We start from the raw sequence: 24,171 nt of genomic DNA on the forward strand, positions 1-24,171 counted from the left end.
GGTCTCGGTCTTGCAGACTCTGACAGAGCAAATGTGTGTCCATCTGGTGATTATCAAACTAACTTCAGCCTGTTATCTGAATTTAATTGCAGTGGTGAGTTTTTCTGTTGTTTTCCCAAACATCAGCAGCTGATTGTGACTGACTTGACTCTTTTGTCTTCACTTTTTCCAACTGAAAAACTCAGATTTTCTTTCTTCCCTGCTTTGTGGTGTGCTGCTCTGATTAATTACTGCAAAGCAAACTACAGTCTCTGATCAATCAAACACCTGCTGAGCTGAATTAGAAGGATCCTGATGAATCTCAGCTCATTATCAGTGTGGTTACTATAAGACAGTACAAAGTTCTGCTTCACTCATTAAATACGTAGCTTTTTCTGTGTATCACCACTGCCTGTTTTCCTCGATATGTAAGACATGATACAATATTTCATGAAAATATAGTAATTAGTTGTGATGGTAGCAGAGGCGCTCTTTGTTTCATGAGAGGCAGCGGGCCTCCACTATAACTCCACTCTGTCAGTGATGGATTGATAAGTGTTCATACTCTGACACCTGCATCTTTTAGCTAAGCATTGATTCTCATGGAGTGGCGTCAGGATGAGCAAGATACAGCAACGCAGCCTCCGTCCTTCATTTTGTATAAATATACACATTATCCTTTCACTATCCTGCCATGTTCCAACCTTCCTACAGCAGCATTATCACCATCTACTGTCACACGTGAGATTTAGCTCTCACCTGGCCACAGTCTACAAACATCACAATGACAGAGGGAGAAATGTTTAACTACAAACTGTGGTAAAGTATGTGACAGGAAGGTGGACTGCTATAGTGGACATGCCATTATTTTGTCTAAAATAAACACAACTTCAAGACAACTTTCCACAGCACCAGTGCTATCTTAGCTGTAGCCCCCTTAGACGCTGTAAGCGACAGCAGCATGCAGGAAACTCCAGGTTTCAGCTTTAATGGAACAATCAGCTGTTAACAGCGACCAGGATATTGAATAATCATCACAATCAGATGCAACAAATGAAGTCTTTATTGTTCTGCTGTCGGGACTTACTAGGAAAATTACTCTATAAATCATTCATTCACAGTTCTTTCTTTCTCTCCAATGCATCTGATTTACCAGATAAGGTATGATGCTATTTCTCCTACAAAGCTTTCAATGAAAATATTATAAATGTACAGTATATTTGCTTAAAGCTCTCAGTGATCTGTCCTGTGACATGACATCCTAACCTTTTATTTTTATTTTTAATTTATTTTTTTATTTTTTTAAACAACACAGCATGATAAAAAAAATCATCATGCCATGCATAGTTATATTTATGCAAAAGTGAATTCCCTCCTGCTTGATGCAGACAGGGTTTTGACCTTTAGTGCCCTTTAGTCAGGCATAGAGTTCTGTTAGGAGCCTTAGCAAACACACACAGACACACTGTGCGTCGCTGGAGAGAAGCGCTGATCTTCTGCATGGGCAGAGATGGTTATGCAATGGTCTCACCACAGCAGGTGCGACACACTGACAGTGGCGTGTTGTGAGATGTGAGGAGGGAGAGGCAGACAGCCAGGGCTATTTTTAAAGCCACTATCAGAGCCATCAGTAAGGTCGGCTTGCATGCACCATCACTCTGTGTGCTTGCCTACTTCTAGGAGGGCTCTTAAAGTTTTCTTTGCACTGCTGTAGTTCCAGTGGTGAGCTAGGATGATGAAAATAAGATGCATATAGATGAATATTTGAAAAGAAGCGTACCTTGATGAAAAGGGACATGCAGGGCGAGAGCTGTCGGGGGATGAGACAGTTTTAAAGTTCAGGTTGTGCTCTGAAGAAAGGGACACGATCATACTGACTGTAATACTGTGCTGCAGACATTATTGTTTTAAGATGCCACATAATAAATACTCAGGGACCATTTGCTCTAGGCATACTGTCTCCCCAGCAGGATCCTTTGGCGTATTAAGCCTACGAAGCATCTGTATGTGCTGAATTTAACCATCCTCTCTCTATATAGCCAAAAGCAAATCAAGCATCTCATTGAGTTATTAGAATCCAACTTTACTTTTGAGCAACTGAGCAGCTGATTTACTCCTGTATTCATGTTGTGACCCAGTGGCAACTTAAGCATCCAGCATCGAGAATCATGATCAGTTACTCAGTGGGTGAATCTATGCACCATTGGCTCCTCTATCTGAGCCTAGCTTTAGTTGATCTAACCTTGGTTACCTCATGCACTGCAAGCAGGCAACTGTGGCTAAGGACCCGATACTTTATACCCAACACCGAATTCAATTAACTGCCCAGCTGGAAAATGAGTGTTTGGGGAAATAAAGCATAGAACAAAGAGGCAAAGGAAACGGGGACATTACTATAGATGATGTGGTTGCGCACATTTGTTATGATTTGCTGGAGCAAAGCAACTGGCAGAGTAAATGTTTTGCAAGAGGAGGTGTTCAGGGCATTCGGTTATAATGTGAAAACGCCAGAGAACAACAACATTATATAATTCGGTATGAGAATGAAAACACCTTCTCCGTATGCTGCTGAAGTCTTAACAAAATAGCAGAATAAAAGAAGATTAAAATAAAGGGATACAAAATTATGTCGAGTTGGTGCCTCTAGGCAACAATATGTACAGTTTAATAAGATTGTTGTATCTCATTAGGATTTTTGCATCCAGAGGCAGCACCAAGCAAAATAAAAACATTTTCAGTAACACAAATGAATCGCCAGTTGGGCTACAAAAGGTACTTCCTAGATATGATGTTAGGGGGATAATGCAATGCTACTTTGCCACTATTAGGATATCTATTTCACAAACCTGTTTGTATTTCTATCTATATTCAGATTTATATCCAATGCAGAAAAGGCGTAGGCATGTTTTTCTGAGGGAAAAATAATGTTTTATTGACCAAAATATCAAAAGCTCTCTTGGACACTTTGCATTCAGTTTGGAGGCGTTCTTTATCCTGCTCTACCCAACAAATCTGCTAAAAACTGATTAAAAGTTACTGAGGGTGAACTTCACTGAATGTCTGAACTTGGAATTTAAATTTATCTACACTTCCCTGTCTGCAGCCTTACAGCTCATTTGTTTATAATTTGGCAAATCTACATTATCTGCATTAGTCATGCTGCTTTGGCTCTTTACACAGGAAAGGTGAAAAACTTCAGATGCATTTATCGTTTTAAAGCCCCAGGTGATGGTACTAAACCAACCAACATTTCAAGACCTACTAATACTCAGTTTACTAACACAAGCCAAGACAGAGGCGAGCAGCAAGTCGCAAAATATTTGTTGATTGTTCTTCTGACATTCAGCTAATCAATTGACAAATCGTTGCAGCTCTACCCTGCTTCCATCTCCACTACAGGGGTGCAGAGTCTACTCTCCTGATCCACTTTTATAAACTCACCCCCACTGCAGTCAGCCAAGCACACAGCCTTGGAGCTATTAATTAAACAACGCACCTTAGAGACAATAAACTAGCTTTGTCCTGGCAGTGCAAGTGATGTACGTTACTACTGTAAGAGACATCCAACAACATCAGTGGCTGCAGGTGCTTCGCTCTCTCTTCTTCTACCTTTCAGCAGGTTTTTATCTTGTGGAGGAGTGGTAATGAAACAGGAGTGAAGTCGTTTACAGAAAAGCTGTTGATAGTAACATTGAAAGCCGAGACTGCGACATGATTCCTCTGAGGGTTGTGTGACGGTCGCCAGAAGCTGTGGACAAACAGTTGTAAAGGATGCTCATGAGCAGAAATACACTCAAAAATCGAAAGTCTTCTTCCTTTTCTTCTACCCAGTCTTATGGGTTTTTTTCTCTCTTAAACCTCAGAGTTTTGCAACCAACTGTGGGCTTTTCATTGTAACCTCATGGGACGATAATGCCTCTATTTCGTCTGAACACTTTAGAAAATCGGAAAATCTCCCTCTCTCTCTCCTCTCTCAGTCTGTCTGTCTCTCCCTTTTCTCTTATCTGTCTTCTTGCCCTCATGGCTGACCAAAAGAAAATCTCCTACTGCCAGAGGAACCATCCTAGCTTGTCCCAAAGCAATTACAAGCCTGGCTATTTCTTACCCTCAGCTAAACATATTGCAGACTGATATTGCATGACTTCCTTCTCCTACTTCTTTTGCCCAAAGATAACACTGAAAAGTACACTCATACTGCAGTGAAATTGTCAGGGGAACTTCTCAAAGACTTTGCCTCTGAAGTTAAGCCTGTGGAAAACCTCCCCTTGATTACAGTTTGAAATTAAGAGCCCTAACTGGCAGTCTGTGTGGACAATGAGATGAAAATCAGACTGCACTAGTAATGGGAAAGTTAATAGGATTCAGCAGTGACTATAACCCAAACATACACTTTAGTAGATAAATGTGCTGGCCGTTTTACATGTTGTTCTCTGACCCAGTAACATTTCTGTAACACCTCAAAATGAGACAAGTCTGAAGTCAGTGTTGTCACTTTAAGCCAGGTATAATTAATATGTGTTTATTGACACTGGATCAAAGATGGATCAATACTCGCTCCTGGTGATAAACCCACAGAGGATTATCACCAGACTGTGGTTCCACTCAGCTCCATAAAGTATTTTAGCTACAACCAGCTGATGAACACTGTAGGACATTTAGCAGTTACTAGCCAGACCCATTACCAATAGGAGGTGATGGAGAGTTACAAGGAAAGTGCATAATGGACTTACATCAGGCGGCCAAAAACGTGACTCAAACAAATGATTTCAAATGTTTCTTCTTCATATCTGCTGGATGTTTAAATAGGCAACAGTTTGCTAACATGTTCACTGCATCAGCTTGTTAGTTTTGTGTTGTTCTGTGTTTCTTGCATGTCCAAAAAATCAGTTCATGCAGGTTTAACATAATGTCTATAGCAGCACAGAGCTGAGTTATAAGACGATGGGAGAATACTGTAAAATGTTTGTCATATAATTATCGTCTCTTATTCACAAACATAGTATTATCTCTTTAATATGCTAGCAGCTCTGTGAGACGGTACTTTGAGCTTAATGCTAACATCAGCATGCTAACATGTTGGCAATGCTAACATGCTATAACATGGCAGTTATAATGTTTACCATGTTCAGCATCTTACTTTAGTGTAGTGTCAGCTGAGGCTCATGGGAATCTCATTATTATGCTGCTTGTCAATTTTAATCATAATCAAAGTACTTAAATTATTTTATCCATTTCCACCCATGCTAATTCCTGACGGTATGAATAACCTGCAGAATTTACATATAGTTCAAGAGCAAATACAGTAGGAATTAAATAAGAGTTACAACCTAACGTTTTTTTCAGTTCGATCTATTCTTGGGTGCTGTTTCACTGTATAAAACAGGGAGCAGAAGTCTACAGTTTATCTAATGATAATATTATCAAGATAATTATTTTCATCCAACTGCGAATTAGGTTTTATTTTCCTACATTGGTGCAGCACGAGAGAAAAACTCTTCTTCCTACATATCATTTCCTCCTGTGTAACAGATGCCAAATATCATGCGAGCATTGCAGCTCTATCTGTAATGATCTTGTCATGTTTGAATACAGCTGGTACAGAACATTATATGAAAGCCTAAAAGCCGTAACGGATACATTGAACCGTAAATGTAACATATTCCATTTGTGAAAAGGGTTTATTTCACTTGTCACAGAGATGTAGAGCAAAGCTGGAATGTGGTAAAACATCCTTTTGCACGAACAGTGACAGACACTCGATCTGCTCTGCTGTTCATTACAAACTGTGTATCAAATTCACATGAAGGTCAGCTGACACCACCTTTTTTCATTTTCTCTTTGACTAGACAAACCCACTGTTTTTCTTCTGTTTCTTGCTACCGGGTGCTTACTTATTGTTCAGGAAGACAGTTTTCCCTCTGGGGGGACCGGGTCAGCTGCTGTGCCGAGACTGAGAGTATGAAAATGGAGGTGACAGGATGTTGATGAGGAGGCCCGAAGCGTTACCTCCAACCGTCGTGCCCTGGAGTGCTCCACTCTGCCAGCCGGTAATGAACCAGTGAGACTGTGCTCTGCTCACCTGTCACCCAGTCACTCTTTACCAACCGCATTATTCCCCTAAAGACAGACAGAAACGGCCACAACACACACCCACACAGATTGTTCAGTATTCAGTATTAACCATCAGATGTGTTGTTTGTTTGCAGACAAACGACAACACATTTTGTATGCTACCTGGGTCTGCCCAACTGATTATATAAATGTACATGAATTTAAAATAACAGTGGGAAAATATGGAGTCAGTAAAGAGTACAAAACAGTTGAACGAGTGAGAAGTGAAGTGAGTGGATGGATACTGATGAAGAGTGTGCAAATATTCTACTGCAGGTGTGGGTGAAGTTGTAGAGGAAGATGAAGTGTGTGTGTGTGTGTGTGTGTGTGTGTGTGTGTGTGTGTGTGTGTGTGTGTGTGTGTGTGTGTGTGTGTGCGTGTGTGCGCGTGTGTGCGCGTGTGTGCGCGTGTGTGCGCGTGTGTGCGTGCTTTTCCATGCCATCCCTTCTGAGCTCCTGTGCCCAGCAGACTGGATCTCTCTCTCCTCTTTCTCAATCCCTCAAACCCACTGATGGAGAACACAACCTCGATATGTAAGCTGACGGAGGATTTTTGCTCTCACTCCATCCCTCATCCTCAGTATTTTCTCTCTCTCATTCCACTTTTTGGTGAGCCATAAAAACCTTAAATAATTCCCATAGAGTAGCAAAGAGGGAGGAGTTATTTCGGGTGCCCACGGTCGTGGAAGAGAAAGCCCTGTTCATTTCCTTCCATAGATAATGTTAGTTGGAGCTTCTCCAAGATTCTGATGGACATGAAACTGTCTTGGCGATGAGCAACTGTTAGAAAAAGTGGTTCTGTAAATGTGTACATCTATTTGTATTTTTATATATGTGTGTATGTATGCATAGGACCTCCATGGAGCATTTCTTTCTCCCCCAAATTAAACTGTAAAATAGGCTGGTAGCCACTGCCTTCAAAACTGACACATATGAGCATTTTCTGATCTTGTGCACGTATCAGCACATATCAGCATTTATTTATTTGGATCCCCATTCACTGATACTAATGTTAACTGTTAACTTTATCTTATTATTATCAACTTATAACTTACTTATTATTAACACCTTATCCATAGTCACTTTTATATTACTATTACTACCATATTAATGCCATTTCCTAAAGTACTATTTGCATGACCATAAGACATCTTTGTCAGAAAAACATTAACATACACTAGGTAATTTTAGGCATTTAGGCTACTATGTTTTTTTTTGTAGAAATCCAACAGTAGTGAAATTACAAGAAATGAGTGGAGAATATGGAGTCTGGTGTGCAACAAAAGACCGCAGCTTGGCGTCAGCCAAGGGCATTGTTGTTCATTGTCACGTCTTAAGCCACGTCGGTGCCCCAAAACTATTATCTGTCATTCTTCTTCTGAGGATAGTCTCAGCATTTCAGTAAAGGAATATCAAATCACCAAGTATAAAATTCTGTTGCATGTGCTGTTAATGGTGAGCTGGAGGGCTAAAGATTATGCTTTGTATAAACCTCATAAAACATTCAGAAATTTAAATGAATTCACTTTCAGATTTTGGGTCAGCTTTGTTTGAAATTAGCTGCTATCATGTGCTGTTTTGTTTACGACTTCAGTGTCAGGGCATTGTGAATTTGCTGCTGCTCCGAGTCAGACCTCTGAGTTGCTTCTTTGTACAAGTGCAGCAGCAGCAGCAGCAGCTGAGCCTCATGGGTATCATAGTATTTAAACCATCTGCGATACCAAACTAATGGTGGAAAAAAACAGGGTTACTCAAAAACCAAGTTGAATTCATTCAAATTGTTAAATTATTCAGCACACTCCTGTTTTTTCTATGTTGAGGAATTCAGAGGATCATTAAAAGAACCTGTCAAATACAAATTCACGGTATTTAATAATATTTCTCCCATTTTGCAGCTCTGTTCTTCTCATTATTGCTGTGACCTTTTAACCTCCTGTAGATGAACTCTAATCAACTGGAATAGAGTAGGTAATAGAGTAGTAACTACACTGTTTTGGCTAGATAATCTCTGTCTGCTTGCAATTCCCCTCTTTCATTCTTTTGTGTTTTAACACCAGACTCTCATATTTGCTGTATTAGTATCAAGGTCTGCTTGAAGCCACATTATTTTATCAGCATGGTTGCTCCTGGCAGCACTTTCTCCCACCATGCAGCAATTGATGAAGGACTGTGTACAGGAAGCAACTTTTGGCTCTGGTGGAAATATTTGCCTTTCCATAAAGCATTTTGTCCAGACAAAGTGAAATGGAATATAAATTAACACACACTCTGAGATGCAGAATATGACTGGGAGTTGATTTAGTTTCGTCTCAAGAACAGTCCAGTTCACGGTCTGTATGATTTACCACAGCTCTATATCTGTATTCCATCAACTAGGATAATTGAAACGTATTCTAATTAAAACATTAGTCATTAATCAAAGGCAATCCACCCAACAATAAAATTGATGAAATACCATTGTGGTATATTAGTGTCTTTCACAGAGGTTGTGTACCATAAATAACAGTACACTGTGCTGTAATTCCTGAAATGTTTTGACAAAAACGAAATTGAAGTTAAAGTACACCCTCTCTACCTCATCAACATTCATACGGTTTGGACTCAGCAATGCAAAGGTCTCGTATAATACATTTATTGCGACCACTCTACGAACAGCAAACGCAGCCGCATCTGTAGCAGTGACATGGACTTCAGCTCAGGGCCGCAGTGTCTCCCTATATGGCAATATGTGCCACTAAAATGGAAAACAATACATGCATTGGGAGCCAGGCCAGGCGGCGGACTCAGTGGAACCAAAGGTCGTTGTCTTTCAATAAATCAGTGGAGGCAGTTGCAGGGATGATTGTATAGGCTGGCGGCCATAGTCGAGCCATTACTTATCCCCCCCTGTCAGTGTACAGGGTCCAGCCATTGTGCTCAGGCCAGCAGGGGGTCACACAGTAGAGCTCAGAAACGTGCAATACAACGCCCTCATGCACATGTGGAAAATGCATGCTTGTGTACACATGCAAATAGGACAAAACTACCCATTACCACTGTGGATATTTGCAGGTGTGTGTGTGTCCCATCAGTTTGCTGCAGTTCCTCCTGACCTTATAAGGCCATAGCTAATCTGCAGTCAGCCTGTGGTGTCATTAGTCCTGTCATTTGTCACTCTCCTAGCAGCTCATACCTTCACATATTCATCAGTGACTGTCTAACAATAGCGTAGGTGATTTGCAATCATAATGCAATTATGAGGCTGTATTGGTGTGATTAAAATTTAATATTCTGCTGCTGGACAAGGCTGCAAATTGATGTTTTAACAATGCTGACAGCAGAAAATCCTTGAGACGATGTTGTTGCACCTTTGACTGAAAGAAATCACAAGAGAGAGGAAATGAATGGAGGGGCAGAGATAGAGATGAGGGTGTATTAACCTACAACTGGGGCAGTTGTCTTCCAATATCTTGGCTCACCACACACCTGCCCACTCCGTGTCAGCTGTCCTTCATGGAGATCTGCACCATGAGGCTGTGAAGTCAAGGTCATTCCTGCTACATCACAGTGATTCAGGACCAATAAAACCAAACACCTGTGTGCCCCTGTACTGAAGTCAACTCAACTGGGAGGCAGAACTTGATTTGTTTTCCACTTGATGATTTTCAAGACCGTTCAAAGCCCACTGCACACTGTCAACTATATATACACTAAAGCAAACTCAAACAAACTGTTGGTATGCAGGACCTATGCCTGCAATCCTTCAGTCAGTTTTCTTTATTTGCTGTGTTTCTGCTGATTGATTTACCAACTGAAGCTCATGTCAATATTTGAACTTTACATGCACAGCACTTCAGTTTATTATTTCTACATTAATGATGTAGAAAAATTTATATGGATGTTGTAGAATCCCATTTCTGAGAGTTATGTTGTTACTAGTGTTGAACGATCAACCAGTTAGTTTTGTTTTTGGACAGAAAGCTACAGAAAAACAGTTTTGATACCCGATTGTTTATTTATCAGGCCAAATGTCAACAGTTTATTAGTTTCAGCTTCTCAAATGTGAGGATTTGGATGTTGTTGCAAATATATCCTTTGGTTTTTGGACTGTTGGTTGGACAAAACAAGCTATTTGAAGAGGTCACCTTGGCCATCTGGGATTTCAGGATGGGCATTTTCATCACGTTTGACATTTTAATGACTAAAGGATTAATTGGAAACAGATTATAGTTTTGACTGCTTAAAATGAAGCCGTCTCTACTTGAAACTCGTCATCACAGGCGTTTGTACACCGGAGCAGATCCACCAAAGACTGACTGTGTGCACGAATATTAAAAATAAATGAAGACTTGAGCAAAGATTGCAAAAGAATAGAAAAAATGAATATAAGTTGGTGTAAAGGGAGAAAATACTCCCTCTCACCCCCTGCATATACAGTATGTGTATCCATTAACTTCATAGATAGTGCAGCAAAGAGAATCAATATTAACATTTGGCTTTAAAGCTGCACCAGTTCTCCTCGGCACACTTGTACATAGTTCAAAGCATCTTGGAGAACTTGCCACAGTTCTTCTGTCTCAGTGTCCTCTGTCTCTTCATGTAATCCCAGTCTGACTCCATGATGTTGAGATCAGGGCTCTGTGGGGGCCAGATCATCTGCTGCAGGACTCCTTATTCTTCTTGTCTCTGTGGATAGTTAGATGACTCAGGCTGTATGTTTGGGGCCGTCTTCATGCTGCAGAATGCATTTGAGACTGATTAGAGTTTTTTACTTCCTAAAACATTTGCACAGTAGAGTCAACATTGTGCCACACAAGTCAAAGTGTGTGGAAACTTATCTGACTAATAACATTTTTGTTTTATTCTGATAAACACACTTGTTAATCATCAATGGAATAGATTGTTGTTTACCAGACAAAGACTTAAAAATCAACAAGGCCAATGGCAGCAATTACTGTACAATTACTCTGCCTAATAAGTAGAACAGTGTATTTTATATCAGAAATAAGTTATTTTTAAGTATATATGCTATTTCTGCTTGAAACTAAATGACTCATATATATTGACAACCACTTTACTCATGATGTAGAGAGACACAGGATATCTCATCTCAACACACACTCAAGTTTGATTAAAAACCAGTGTTCATGGTGCTGCAGAGTAATAAATATGCTGAACCGCAGATTCACTAACTCATTTGGAAACTTTTAGTAACTATCCATCACCAAGCAGAGTTACAGTCTGTCACTTTAAACAGCAGCACTCGCACAAATAAAATACAATGGAAAAACTCTTTGTCTTCACGGGCATCGGAACATGTTAATGAATGTGGTTCCCGTGTCTTTTTTTCTTTTTTCTTTTCTTTACAGCATTACAACCTCAAAATAGATGCTGTTATCGAACTTTATCACATCCATCAAAACAACAACAACACTGCTCTTCAGTACATTACAAAAATACACATTGAGATTCAAAATGTATCCCGAGGACAAAAGGGGAGGAAAACCTTCATTACTTCTGGAGCTTAAACTATCTGTGTCTCTATTTTTAATACACTGGGTTTGTCCCTGAATCTATAAAAAGAGATTTCTCTGATATTTATTTTACATTAAAAGAATTAATTCAATTCACTAAATGAATTTCATTCCAGAATATCAATATAGTGATATGATGAAAGCTTGTTCATAAAGATTGGCAGACTGAGGTCAACGGGTTCTGACATTTATTTTTATTTTTGAGTGCTGTTTTTGAAGTGAGCCCCTGTTAACCTGCCCTGAATGTCAAGAGTCTGTCTTTGCTCTCTGTAAGTGCTGTATAATTCATTTACAGTAACAGACTAGAATAATATTGGTCAGGAAAAGAATGTTTTCTTTAGTAATGTAGAAAAGCCATGTTTATATTTGGTATAAGTCAGTAAAACTGTAGCTTCAGTTGGTCGTAGACATCATCCTTTCGTGTTTTGTTCTGTCCTTTAAGTGATGTGTTAAATCATCTCTTTCTACCTAAAAAAAGGTATATAGCAAAATGCCCCTAAAAAATATAATTTTACAGCAATATTACATTTACCTCCAAGCAGGATGATCATGACACGTCACACGTTTTATCTGTAAATCCTGGTAAAACACAGATGTATGAGTTACTCTAAGAATACAGTCAGAAACATTGTGATGTAAGCTCACCATATGTGAGCTAGACACAGCTACAATGCATGACACCAAAATAAATCAATCAATTACTGAGTCATACAATCTTGGCAGGTGTAATGACTGTAAATTAGTGTGATGGAAGAGCGAATATACATACAGGATATGAACAGTATTTCCATTAGTGATCAGGATAATTGGGCGTTTTATACAGTCAGAGCATTTCTGACTTTCTTTCTGATTCTGCCTCTATCTCACTGTCCCTGGTAGGGGTATTGGGGAAAGTTTTACTGAAACATAATGTGCACCTGTAGCAATTTACGGGTTGAATCAGTGCCCGTTTTAAAATTAAGATTCAGCCAGTGGTGAAGATAAATTTAAAAACGGGGACAGAGTGACTTCTTCTGGGCTCAATGACAAACTTGGATCGCCTCTTTCTTCTAAACCTATTGCATGAATCTTTTCTACCTCTGTAAGCTTTCTCAGGGGAGGTGGGATTGAAGTGAGAGGCAGGCGTGCTTTACCTCTGCTGTCGGAGACGGTTTTTCAAGATGCAGCCTTTGTGATCTGCGCTGTGCTCTCCTCCCACACTAGACACTGACGCTTCACCTTGACTTTTAAAGGGGACACGTCAGCAGCAGCATTGACAACAGACAGTCCTCAGGCCTCTGCTGCAGTGAGGAGGGAGATCAATGTTGAGACTAATGATGTTGTGCATTAACTGACTCTTTAAATGGAAGGAAGAGGGAGGCAGTAAAAGGTGGTGATAAAGGTATCACGTAGCAGCTGGTGCCAGACGGTCAGAATTAAGCAATTAGAAGTGTAGCCCAAATATTAAATGTAATTAGAAAAGCAGCAGGTGCAAGTGTGTGGACACCTTTATCCGCATACTTTTGTGTAGTCTAGTATTGCTTTTCAACAGTATACAATCATTTAGACAGTGTGCTTCCAACTTTGTGGCAACAGATTCGGGAAGACCCTTCCCTGTTTAAACATGACAGTGCTCCCATGCACGAAACGACATCCATTAGGAAATTGTTCTCCCAGTTTTATGGGACAGAAACTGCCCTGCCAGAAATCCTGGATCAAGTGAAAAAACTTCACAGAAGAGTGGATGCTGTCATGGCAGCAGAATACTGTGAATTGTTTTGAGAAATTCCGCAGCGACATATGGGTGTAATGTTCAGGTATCCACCTACAGTTGACCCTGTAGTGTGTTAAGATAGAATTACTGTGATATTTGTACATTTTTCTTTATTGTTAAGTTTCTTTCAAACCAGGAAAATGTAGGTTAGATATCTCATCTCAACAACTGTCCTCCATCTACAAAGAAAACCCAATAAGGTGTTTGTGTAAGCAGCTTTTTACAACCCATAGTTACATTTAACTGTTAAGAGAAATCTAGCAGTCGTGTGAGACAGCATCAGTGACAAAACCTTCTAGTGGCGATGGTGATTATGTTGGGAGCAAAGGCGGAAGTAAGGTGACAGTGTTGGTGACAGTGTTATACAGCAATAAAGTCCATGTAGGGAGGAGATCGGGTTGTTTGTGTCCACCTGATGAATGTAAGTCTAATATATTCATTCTCCTTCTAGCTCAGTCTTGGTTTCCATCAACTCGTGAGAAAAGTATCAGTCTCTTTAGCTGATAGATGCACCGCTATGTTTACCAGCTAATCACTAACAGTGAGGTTGTAGCGCCCTTTCACTGAAAACATCTGTCGCTGCAGCTGGAAACGAGGATGATGAGAGCAGTAAGAGGGAAGCAAAACAATAATGTTGCAGGTCGTGAAACTAAAATAATGAGTTGAAAAATACTGAAATGCTCCTTTGAGCTGAGGGGAACTGCAGATTCAGGTGATGAGTCTGTTATGTGTCTTTTGATCCATTGTTAATATAAAATTTTGATTTTAGCAGCTTTAAGGAAAAAATTGATTTACTTATAAATGGTAGAGTTTAAACTGACTGTAATCATTTTATTGCAGGAAAACACGACCAAACCACTGCCCTGTTATTGAAGTGAGTCCTACACTGAAGACTTAATGTCACCCCATATAAGCAGTTGCACAATGAGGAGGTGAGGACTGACACTCTTATGTACATACATGCAGCCCCTTAAACTTACAGACACACACAGAGACACGTATTCATAGACAGACAGACAGACAGACAGACAGACTTACAGACAGGTGAGATCAAAGCCTCAGCAGCTGGTGGTCTCCCTCCTCTGGAGACAGGCAGATGGCATGCCATTAATTAAGCAGAATCCACAGTGGACTCAGCCCACCTGAGCTTAACCGTCTCCCTGTCGCCCCTAAATAGAGACTTCTGTGAGGAAACTCTGAGGATCGCACACACACACACACACGCACACACACACACACACACACACACACACACACACACACACACACACACACACACACACCCTCTCACACAGGCAAATAAAAGACAGTGTTTTATTCAGTTGTAAAGCACATTAGCCACTTGCAATTCAGACGGCATAACTGAAAATAAAGCTAGAAAATTTAAACAGCATTGCCAAGAATGAATTAACTGATAACCGAATAAATGAATTAAATGATTTTGTTAATGCCGTGCCTCAGTGTAAGCGTGCAATATTAATATGCTTGAATGCAATCCAAGCCCCAAAGTAATGATTATTTTGGATTCCAAAGGAACATTTTAATATCCATCTTTGAAATTATGTGCACTTAAAATTTTATAGTTAACCCCCACACTGTGTTTGATTGTCTCTTACAGCGAATGAGTTGTGAGCGGTAGTTTGTGCCATTGTGTTTGGTAAATTCGTTCCCAGTTACACACGTTTTGGGAATAATACTGTATATTACTGGTAATATACAAAAACAATACCCTTTGAGTTGAGTATAATACACTGTATGTTAAAAGCCAAGCTGGTGCTTCAAGTCACCTGGTGATTCATCTTTTATTGTCATAAAGGAGAAATTGAAATTCCACGAGGGGACTCCACAGGACTATTTGCATTTTACTTAAGAATTTAAGGTGTCTCTGCCATGAAAATGTAATTTGGACAAAAATACAGCAAATCGATGGTAACCAAGTTGAGGTGATTGATGCATTTTGCTGTAGCTGCCGCGGTTTGGTATTTAAGATAATGAGAGAGTCATGTTTTCAATAATGTACTTTATTTTTTGTAAGAAACTTGTAATTTAGTTCAGGCAGATATCTTAGGTGGCACTGCTGCACTCACACTGCAATATACTGTGTATCCCATGCAACATTTTGCAATACAGTGACGATGCTCTGTCCAGTCTTTGCTCTGATATAGTAGTAAAATACTATTTCTTGGTTACAAAATATTATTTTACTTAATATTACAAGTGTTATAGGTTTATTTATTATCACACTGAAGCTAATCCAAACTCAAACCTCATATTATGACATTTCTCCAATAATTTACTTTTGAAGCCAGTACCAATATTAATAAGAAAAGTGTAACAAAACAAACAAAGAATCACAATGAAATGTTATTTAATTAGCTTGAAACTATATTGTCACCGTAATGGAAAATAGCCTTTGGCTTTACCACACAGTATTAAAAACGGACAACTAACAATGCAAGACATTTGATGAGAACAAACTGGAACACAACAGGAGCAAACATAATTTAAAAAACATAGATACAGTAAAAATAAAAAGGGAGAAGGGTTATGTTTGTGAAATCACGAGCAGGCTATACATTCAGGATTCAACTGTGTGTACTGAATGTGAATGAACTTCATCGTGTCAAACCTGTGAAGGTTTTGCAGATGTCTATGTAAACAATGATTACTTTTGCATCATCGGTCTATCTGAAACTCTGCCTGCAATCCAGGAGTAGACATTTAAGCTGATGTATCAGTACATGTTAGTATCAGTAACAAAGTCATAACCTTACTCCAAAAGTGCAAGTGAACACAAGAGATTGTATCTTCAGTGGAGACAGCTGCTGTGTTCTTTCAGGTAGCTGTACTGTATGCTGACTTTCTCCAATGTTATACAGCAAAAGTTAAACTAAATTCAATGTTGACCTCAAAATAGCCTCCACAGCACGCGTCCAGCAGGATTGAGGCCTCAGCAGGAGGCAGAACATGTAGCAGCCACAACTTTACTGGTGGAAAGGTTAATTTTTGTGAATTTCTGAAATCACAGGACTTCAATATAAAGCATGGCAGAAAATATTAGGGAGGGTGAAGATACCAGGTTAGAAAATGTATATTGTGATGTGTTGCATTCTGATGTTGTCAGTGTCGTCCTTGTTACTGCAGCCATTTTCTGTTGCTCTTTATTCTGCCCACGAGCTCATGCAAACTATTTACTCCCCCGTGTCTGGCCTAAAACTGCCTTTGGACACGTCTTTATTTTTTCAACAAGCTCCTTTGAAAACTCTGCCGCTGATGATACTGCTCCTACTCTACAGACCTTATGTGCGGTGTTGTGGTGGTGCCTGGAGAAGTGGGGATACTCTTAATTTATGCCCAAATTATTATTTTTTAAGTGGCCAATTCAAAATGGTATTTCAGTCAGAGATTCGTTTATTTTTAACGAACATTCAGAATAACACAGCTGATTTTCAAAATCGAATGTTTCAAAACTAAGTTTGACAATTCTCAATACATGTTCACAAGCCAGCTTTGAGAAAGCAAAGATTTTGCCCAGGTGCTGGTAACAAATTACTGATTGTACTTTTAAACCCAGAACATTTCAAGACATGGTTCTCTCCAAAATGAAAATTTGGTCATAATCTGTTAAATTTAATATTACATCTAAGTCAAATTAACCTCATAGGAGGAGTTTCCATGTGTTCTACACACACACAATATATCTGTTCTGCATGAACTGACTGACTGAAATAAAAAAGTAAGAAAAGAGCTACTTGAGGTAATAAAAGATGGAGTCAACATGGAAACTTTTTTGTTATATAATGATACAGTTTTGAAGTAATTCTTCTCAAAGCTGGGTCACATTAAGTTGTTGTTTCTATATTTAGCATCCTGTGACGACCACTTACCGCTGGCTTATGTCTTGTCAGTGCATGCTACAATCTATCAGCCGCCCTGCTGGAGGAGAGCACTGCAGTGAGCCCCCCCACCTGCCTGGGAGCTCCCGCAGTGGATTCCCCACAGACCAAGCCAGCCGACGCCCCCTTGGTTACCTGCAACAGCCTGTCTCCTCATGTCAGCTCGGAGCTGTGCAGCCCAGCTTGAAGGCTTCATCCCTGGATTCCCAATAAGAGGATGGCAGTGTGCATGTGTGCACATCTATCAGGTTGGTGTACAGGCTCCTGTCAGGCAGTAAACAATTTGTCAGGCGGTGCTGAGTCTGGACGATGTCAGACTGGAGTTGATGTGAGAGCAAAGGCCGTGACGTGGCTGAGATATTTTTTGTCATCAGCGAGAACGATGTGTTAGATTTTTGTCAGATTTGAATAGTGAAATCATTTATTACATATCAAGATGAAAATTGAATGTAATAAAATTGCAGTATTTAATTCACAAAAAAACAGCTCAAAGTAACTTCTGCTGCTTCCTGAATATCTTGTATAATTATTGTCGTTTGCACTGAAATCCTCCTTTAAATCGCATCAAGTCAGTGATTTGACCTGTCTGGAGCTCTCTGATTGCCAGCACTTAATGAAACACTTCAAAATAATGGTGACTCCTTAAATGAAGCAAGGCGGGAAAGAAAGACAGGAAAAAAAAAAAAACACAGGAGTGAACCAGGAACAAATGAACTTTTAAAATGAACAGTAATTAGTTCTGCTGAACTAGGTTCCCTGTGGCCTTGATGGGGCCAGCCGCACACATCGATTCTGTCAGAAGATGTGGCGAGAGCTCCCAAAGGCTGCAGGGCTCTGAACGCTGCTGTTCTTGTCATTGCCATCACATCACAAGCGTTCCCTCAGTCCCTGTCCAATTAGAGGCCACAGTGGGCCCGAACCTCGAATGGTGCAACAGAACCTGTGGCTGGGTTAGGTGGAGGAGAAAATGTTGTAGAGGAGTTTACAAAAATCTGCTTTTCACGGAGCTCTCAATGAGTCCAAGCAGCAACAAGGATCCTAATGGAAGAACTAATCCCTCTTTGAGAAACACATACATGAAAATGAAGTCTTGAATTAAGTCTAAGTCAAAAAGCAAAGAATATGATTGGCTGTATCTAGTCAGCCGGTAGACAAGCAGCTAATAAGGACACCACTGGGGGTGAGGCATGAACGGGGCAGCCACTAGGTAAAGTGCTTAATTTAATAATCACATAACCCTAGACTAGACCCTTATTGTTTAATCTGGAGATATTCTTTGTGATTTAATTGATTAATATAGTGAAAGATATCATTACCACTCCCCAGAGCACTAGGTGAATTCTTCAAATTGCGTGCTTTGTCCAAAACAAGCTCCAAAAACTAAGAAATATTCAAATTATTATCACATAACAAAAAGAAATACTCACATTTGAAAAGCTGGAACCAGAGAATGTTTTAGCATTTTTGTTTGAAAAATGACTCGGACAAAGAAGTTGGTGATTATTTTTCTGTCATTCAAATAACCTGCTTATCAAATCAACTCAGATCAGAGGCTCAGTGCCAAAACTCTGCCTTGAAGGTAAATGTTTTAGTTTACATGTCCTGTAATTAATACTTACTTAGGAGGTTTCTCAGAAGGAACCATGTAATTTGGCATTAATTACAGGGAAAAGAGAGTTACTGGTCTGATACACTAACTCATTTATTTGAGTTTTGAGAAAGAAACAGAAAAGGTAAAGTTTGTAAACTCCTTAAGACAATTCCTAAAATCTTTCAGGCTGGAAAAATCAGAAAGAAATCCATGTGAACCCAAGTAAATAATCATTCATTGTTGAATTGCATGCTTTACCTGGAACCTACTAGTTGGTTGGGTTGGGTTATGCTACTAGTAGAGTAATTGTGAAACAATTAACCTTCATCTCCACTTTCCCTATTATTACTACCTAATTACACAGTCCTTTCCAGGAACCTTGGATATCAGTTCCTTTCAATTATGTGGAAACTATGGGACCACATCAACTTTTTAAAAACAACACAACAATACACCAACTCAAAGGGCAAAAATCAATCAGACATTACAGGAGGGATCCAAAATAATCCAATGGTGTGTACATTCTGTGCACAAAAACAGAAATGTAGATGTAAGCCAAATCTGGTGAGCAAACTGTCTCACATGGCATGACCTTTTAATGTTAAGACTCAGTCATTCACATTCCTGTGCTAAATGTCACCAAATGTCACATCAAGGCTCCAGCTCGTCGGGTCACGGACAGAGATGTGAAATATGATTAAAAACAAAAAAGGCCCGATACAGTGTCATTGCACGGTTCCCCTGCAATCTGCCTCTCTGCTGCAGACAACATTAAGAGCAAAAACTGTCAGGTTGCTTGAATTTAAAACCGTGGTTTAGCCAATTAGAGCTCTGGAATGCTGAGAACTGTGGGGAGATGTTTAAGGAATCAATAGCAAGCTAATTTCATGCAGGGCACAGAGCACAGAGCCAAGCCTGGTGATTATGTTTGGGAACACTGAGGTAAATAAGAGTGTTTACCCGTTTATTTATACATCTCAAAAACCAAATTCCTGGCTAGGAACACAGTGGCATTATACACTTTAATTGAAAGACTTGACAAATAGGCTGTCCGCATTCACAAGCTTAGCATTGATTCAGAGGGAGCGGGAATGGGGCTGAAGCTTTACTGCAAAACAACGTTTTATAGAGACCATTCTCAAGAAAAAAGTCTTGAGTTGAGAGTGGGTTTTGCGACCTATTCACAATCATGTCAGGTTTGCTGTGCAGTTTCTTCGATGAGACCTTGGTTTCAGAGCCTCAGATGTTTTCACACTCCAAAACCAGCCAAGAATGTCAAGTGGTCATGAAACGCATTTTGATTGACAGTGTTTTGTCACTCCATCACTTTGCATTTAAACCTCAAAACAAGGAGGAGAAACATGTCAGGGTGGCTGAAAAGAACCTGCAAGCTGAAATGTAGGATAAGAGAATTTAGAGACTACAAATGTTAACTGAGGCTGACGGGAGAAAAATGTAGAAGACCATTTCTTTCTTGTCCACAACTACTTGATGAAGCTTTGCTTTTCAATGTAATGAAACGTCTTTGTCAAGGTTAATACATACCTGCACCATAATATGCGGTAATCAAAGCAAATGTAGCCTCTGTTAATTAAAGCAGTTGATTTTTCAAATGCTTTGTTTATGTTCTAGGAGCAAAAATTGTGTCAAATTAACTTTAAAATAAACATAACTACAGCCTGACTTTGAATGCAGCTACCCAAGGAAGTCATCAGCCAATTTTCCCCACTGCATTAAAAGATGTCTGAAAATCAACTTTACACAGTCCCACAGAGACCAAATATGTGGTGTCTGAACTGCCAGAACATAGATTTCCACATCCTACGTTCATCAAGGAACACAAAGTTTCAAACTTCAGAAAATGCTTCCTTGCTGGAAGTAGCTCAGGAGTTTTACAACACTACAAGGAGCTGTTGTGCAGGCAGAGTGGCCCATATTACAGTATCCTTGAGAACAACATATTGTGTTTAGTGTCAGGTTTTGTTGTCGTTTTGTCCTCTCTGTGTAACCGCAGCATGGCACTAAAACAATTACCCATTGGGAATTATTTTGATTAAAACAACAGTGTGTCTGAGAGGTCACATTACCGATTCACATTTACTCTTTGGAGGACCGTCAAATGATGAAACCTCCCTGCCATTAAGATGGTGACACATGCACATAAATTTCTCATTCAGGTCACATGATGACACCTGAGCCAATCCACTTGAGAAGACTGAGATGTTGAAAACCCAGTAAGAACTCTGAGTTTTGATTATTTTGTTAAAATACTTTTTCCAAAGGTCAACAACTTATTTCTTATCTGAAATTCTTATTTACAGACTCACACTGGAATGTCAATCATGAATCTTCCTGGCTTCAAAAGCATCTAAAACAGAAGAGGAATGCACCAATTTCACATTCATTCTCGCCTAATGTACACTACATGGTCAAAAGTAAAGAGGACACCTCTCAACACTGCACTCAAATGTGATTGTTCACATCCTATTCTAAACCCATGGGTATTACAATGCTGCTATATTAGCCTCCACTGTTCTGAAAAGGCCTTCCATCAGTTTTTACAACGTGGCTGCAGGGATTCGCTCCCATTCAGCCACAGGAGCATTAGTGAGTTTGACAATTATGTTGGGTGATAAGGCCTGGCTGTTCATCCCAAACATGTTTGATGGGGTTGTGGGCTGTGCTCTGCGCAGGCCAGTCAAGTCATTTTAACATCAACACAGAAAAACATGTATTAACCTTGTTTTTCTGCAGGTTGGCACTGTCATGTTGATCAAAATTAAAAGATGTCACACAACGCTCCTCCAGTACCCCCCATGCTTTAGTCACCAAACATTTTCGGCCATCTTGTCTTCATCAGGGTGGTGTCTGAGGCTGTTTTCTAGTTTTTTCATATACAACACACTGATCGATGATATTTTTTAAATAGAGAAGGATTTTTATAATGTTTTGTATGTATGGTATTTATGGTGACTTATCAATTGCAAGATTGATTCATGTATCGTACATATGGAAACTGGAAATAGGATAAAATGTACAAAAAGGGAAGGGATCTGAATACTTTCTGACTGTACATCTTAATTCACAGCTATAAATAGTTGCTTTTACCATGTTTTGCAATTGGAAATCTCAGAAGGACGTTCAGATTTATTAATGTGCGTTCTCTCAGGTTCTGTCCTCATGCTACCTCTAATGGTGTGTCTGTGTGTTCAGAAATGTCAACCAGGAGACTTTATGAAAATCACATCCGGCTGTAATTATGAAAAATAGCAGCGTGTTCATCCTGAAGTGAGGCGTCATTACAGGCTTGAGTCCGTGAGACAGAGCGAGAGATGAGAGAATGAGCAGGAAAGGGGCAGAGAGAGAGAGTGAGGCGAGGCGAGAGACGGTGGTAAATGTGCATCCATTATATGAAGAGCATGGTGTATTAGCTGCTGTAGCTTAGGTGCAGGCCATTATGTTTCCAGCCACTTGGAAAATATGGAGCTAAATACTGTATGACCAGAGTGAAAAAGCATTAGATGCCGCAGTGCTCACCACACAGACTGGTGCAGAAAACATACAGAGAAACGGACTGAAAAAGATGTTGCATTCCCAGAGCTGGTGATGTTGGGTCACCTAAAAGTGACAAAGTGACTTGTAGGTGTGGTGATGAAAAGAGCAGCTACTGCTTCAACTCTGTCGTCTGTCTTGAGGGGGAAGTTGGACTGGTGCTCCATGAATTCAGGAAAGCCTTCAGATTTTCAGTTTATTCAAGTTTGACTTTGATCTTCTGGGTCGGGTCTCACCCAAGATCCAATCGTACTGCCTCCAGGAAATAGCCATATGCTGAACTCTAAAGTCTGACTTGACAAAGGCTTTCACCTTCTGGAGCCTACTCAGCTTTTATATGTCACCAAAGAAGTTAGCTTTTGCTAGTTATGAGAGAAAAAAAGTTTGATCAATGTGCAAAATAAACATGTGCTATTTCAGATAATGAGTTTGGCTGTGGAAGCTGGAGTGTAAAAATCCAATAAACACCAGGATATGGCCGCGAATGTTAGGCTACACTGATACACTAGCATCCAGAACCAGCTACACAGTGGGGAAAATGTCACATATTGGATTTGATATCGTGAACCTAGTCTTTTAAAACATAATCTGTAAACCCACAAATTATGAAATGCTTATTGGCCTTAACACTTAGTTATTTTGTAGGTCAAAAGCTAGTTAGCTACTAAAGATAGGCATACTAATGTTTGCAATTTATTTAATACAGACAAAAATGATGTTTATTCCACTCCTTACACTATTGCTCTTGTATTTTTGACATCGGAAAGGCTAAAAGAAAAGACATAACTCGTAGACTCTTAGCCTTAGTACAGCATAGATAGATAGATAGATAGATAGATAGATAGATAGATAGATAGATAGATAGAAACAGAAATACAGCCCTATCCATCTTAGATGCCATTATCTCAAGGTCATTTGCCACCTGTCAAAGGAAATTGCTTTCATATTATTAACACACCATTACTTTCTCTATTTGGAAAATTCTTCATAATATATTAATGATCGTTTTTCAAATTGTTCATTATTTTCTTAATACTAAATTAGATTCTATAACTTGCCATTAACCGGACTGAATGGATTATACTTGACGAGAACGACCATATCAAACAAATTTGTCTGGTAGGGAAAAGCTCCAGAAAAAACCCCAGATATTCTTTCCAAAGTTTTAGATCAAACACGCACAAAAAGCTTGCATGTACTCAATGCCCTGGTGGATCTATTTGAATCACAAATAACATCATACATTTGCAGAGCACCAGGAAGCCAGGGATACACAATGAACCATTGACTGGGAGCTAAAATCCCTGAGACAACATTTGCATCTCAATAAAAGCCCTTACATAGCAGGTTAGGCCCTCTGTCTATCTCAGCATGCAAAACATGAAATGATAACAAATTGTTGACAAATAATTTGTTGACTAGGGCAATTATTATAGAGACATATGCTGATAAACAGTGCACAGTATGCTGCATATATACACCATTACAGCTTTATTTCTTTTCTGTGGGATTTTCTCCTGCCTCTATTTGCATAGACAAATTTACTTGGCAAATTTACATTAAACAAATCAGATCTGTTGAATAGAAAAAATAAAAGAACGGTAATGCTTGGGTGCTATGATCACTCTCAGCTCACTGATCAAACTGTAAAGGAAATGGGGAGAGGTGTAAACATTAGCAAGAGGAATTATTCCTATGTGGCTTTCTGATGTTATGAACACAGTTGTATCATCATCGCAGGTGCTAACTCATTTTGAATATTGCTCTATTATTTAGT

The 24,171-nt window shown here is 39.5% G+C and overlaps 1 long non-coding RNA gene across 1 annotated transcript in view; it reads left to right on the forward strand.

The window, feature by feature from the left end:
* The window catches only part of LOC130166554 (uncharacterized), an 89,929-nt gene extending 72,315 nt beyond the window's left edge, over positions 1–17,614 (forward strand). The window contains exons 2-3 of the long non-coding RNA XR_008827163.1: positions 14,196–14,287; positions 17,264–17,614. This is a non-coding gene — a long non-coding RNA (uncharacterized LOC130166554). The remainder of the gene's footprint in view (positions 1–14,195; positions 14,288–17,263) is intronic.
* Positions 17,615–24,171: the final 6,557 nt, after the last annotated feature.

The sequence above is a fragment of the Seriola aureovittata genome, chromosome 3, assembly GCF_021018895.1.
Source record: "Seriola aureovittata isolate HTS-2021-v1 ecotype China chromosome 3, ASM2101889v1, whole genome shotgun sequence".
In the NCBI taxonomy this organism is placed as follows: Eukaryota; Metazoa; Chordata; class Actinopteri; order Carangiformes; family Carangidae; genus Seriola; species Seriola aureovittata.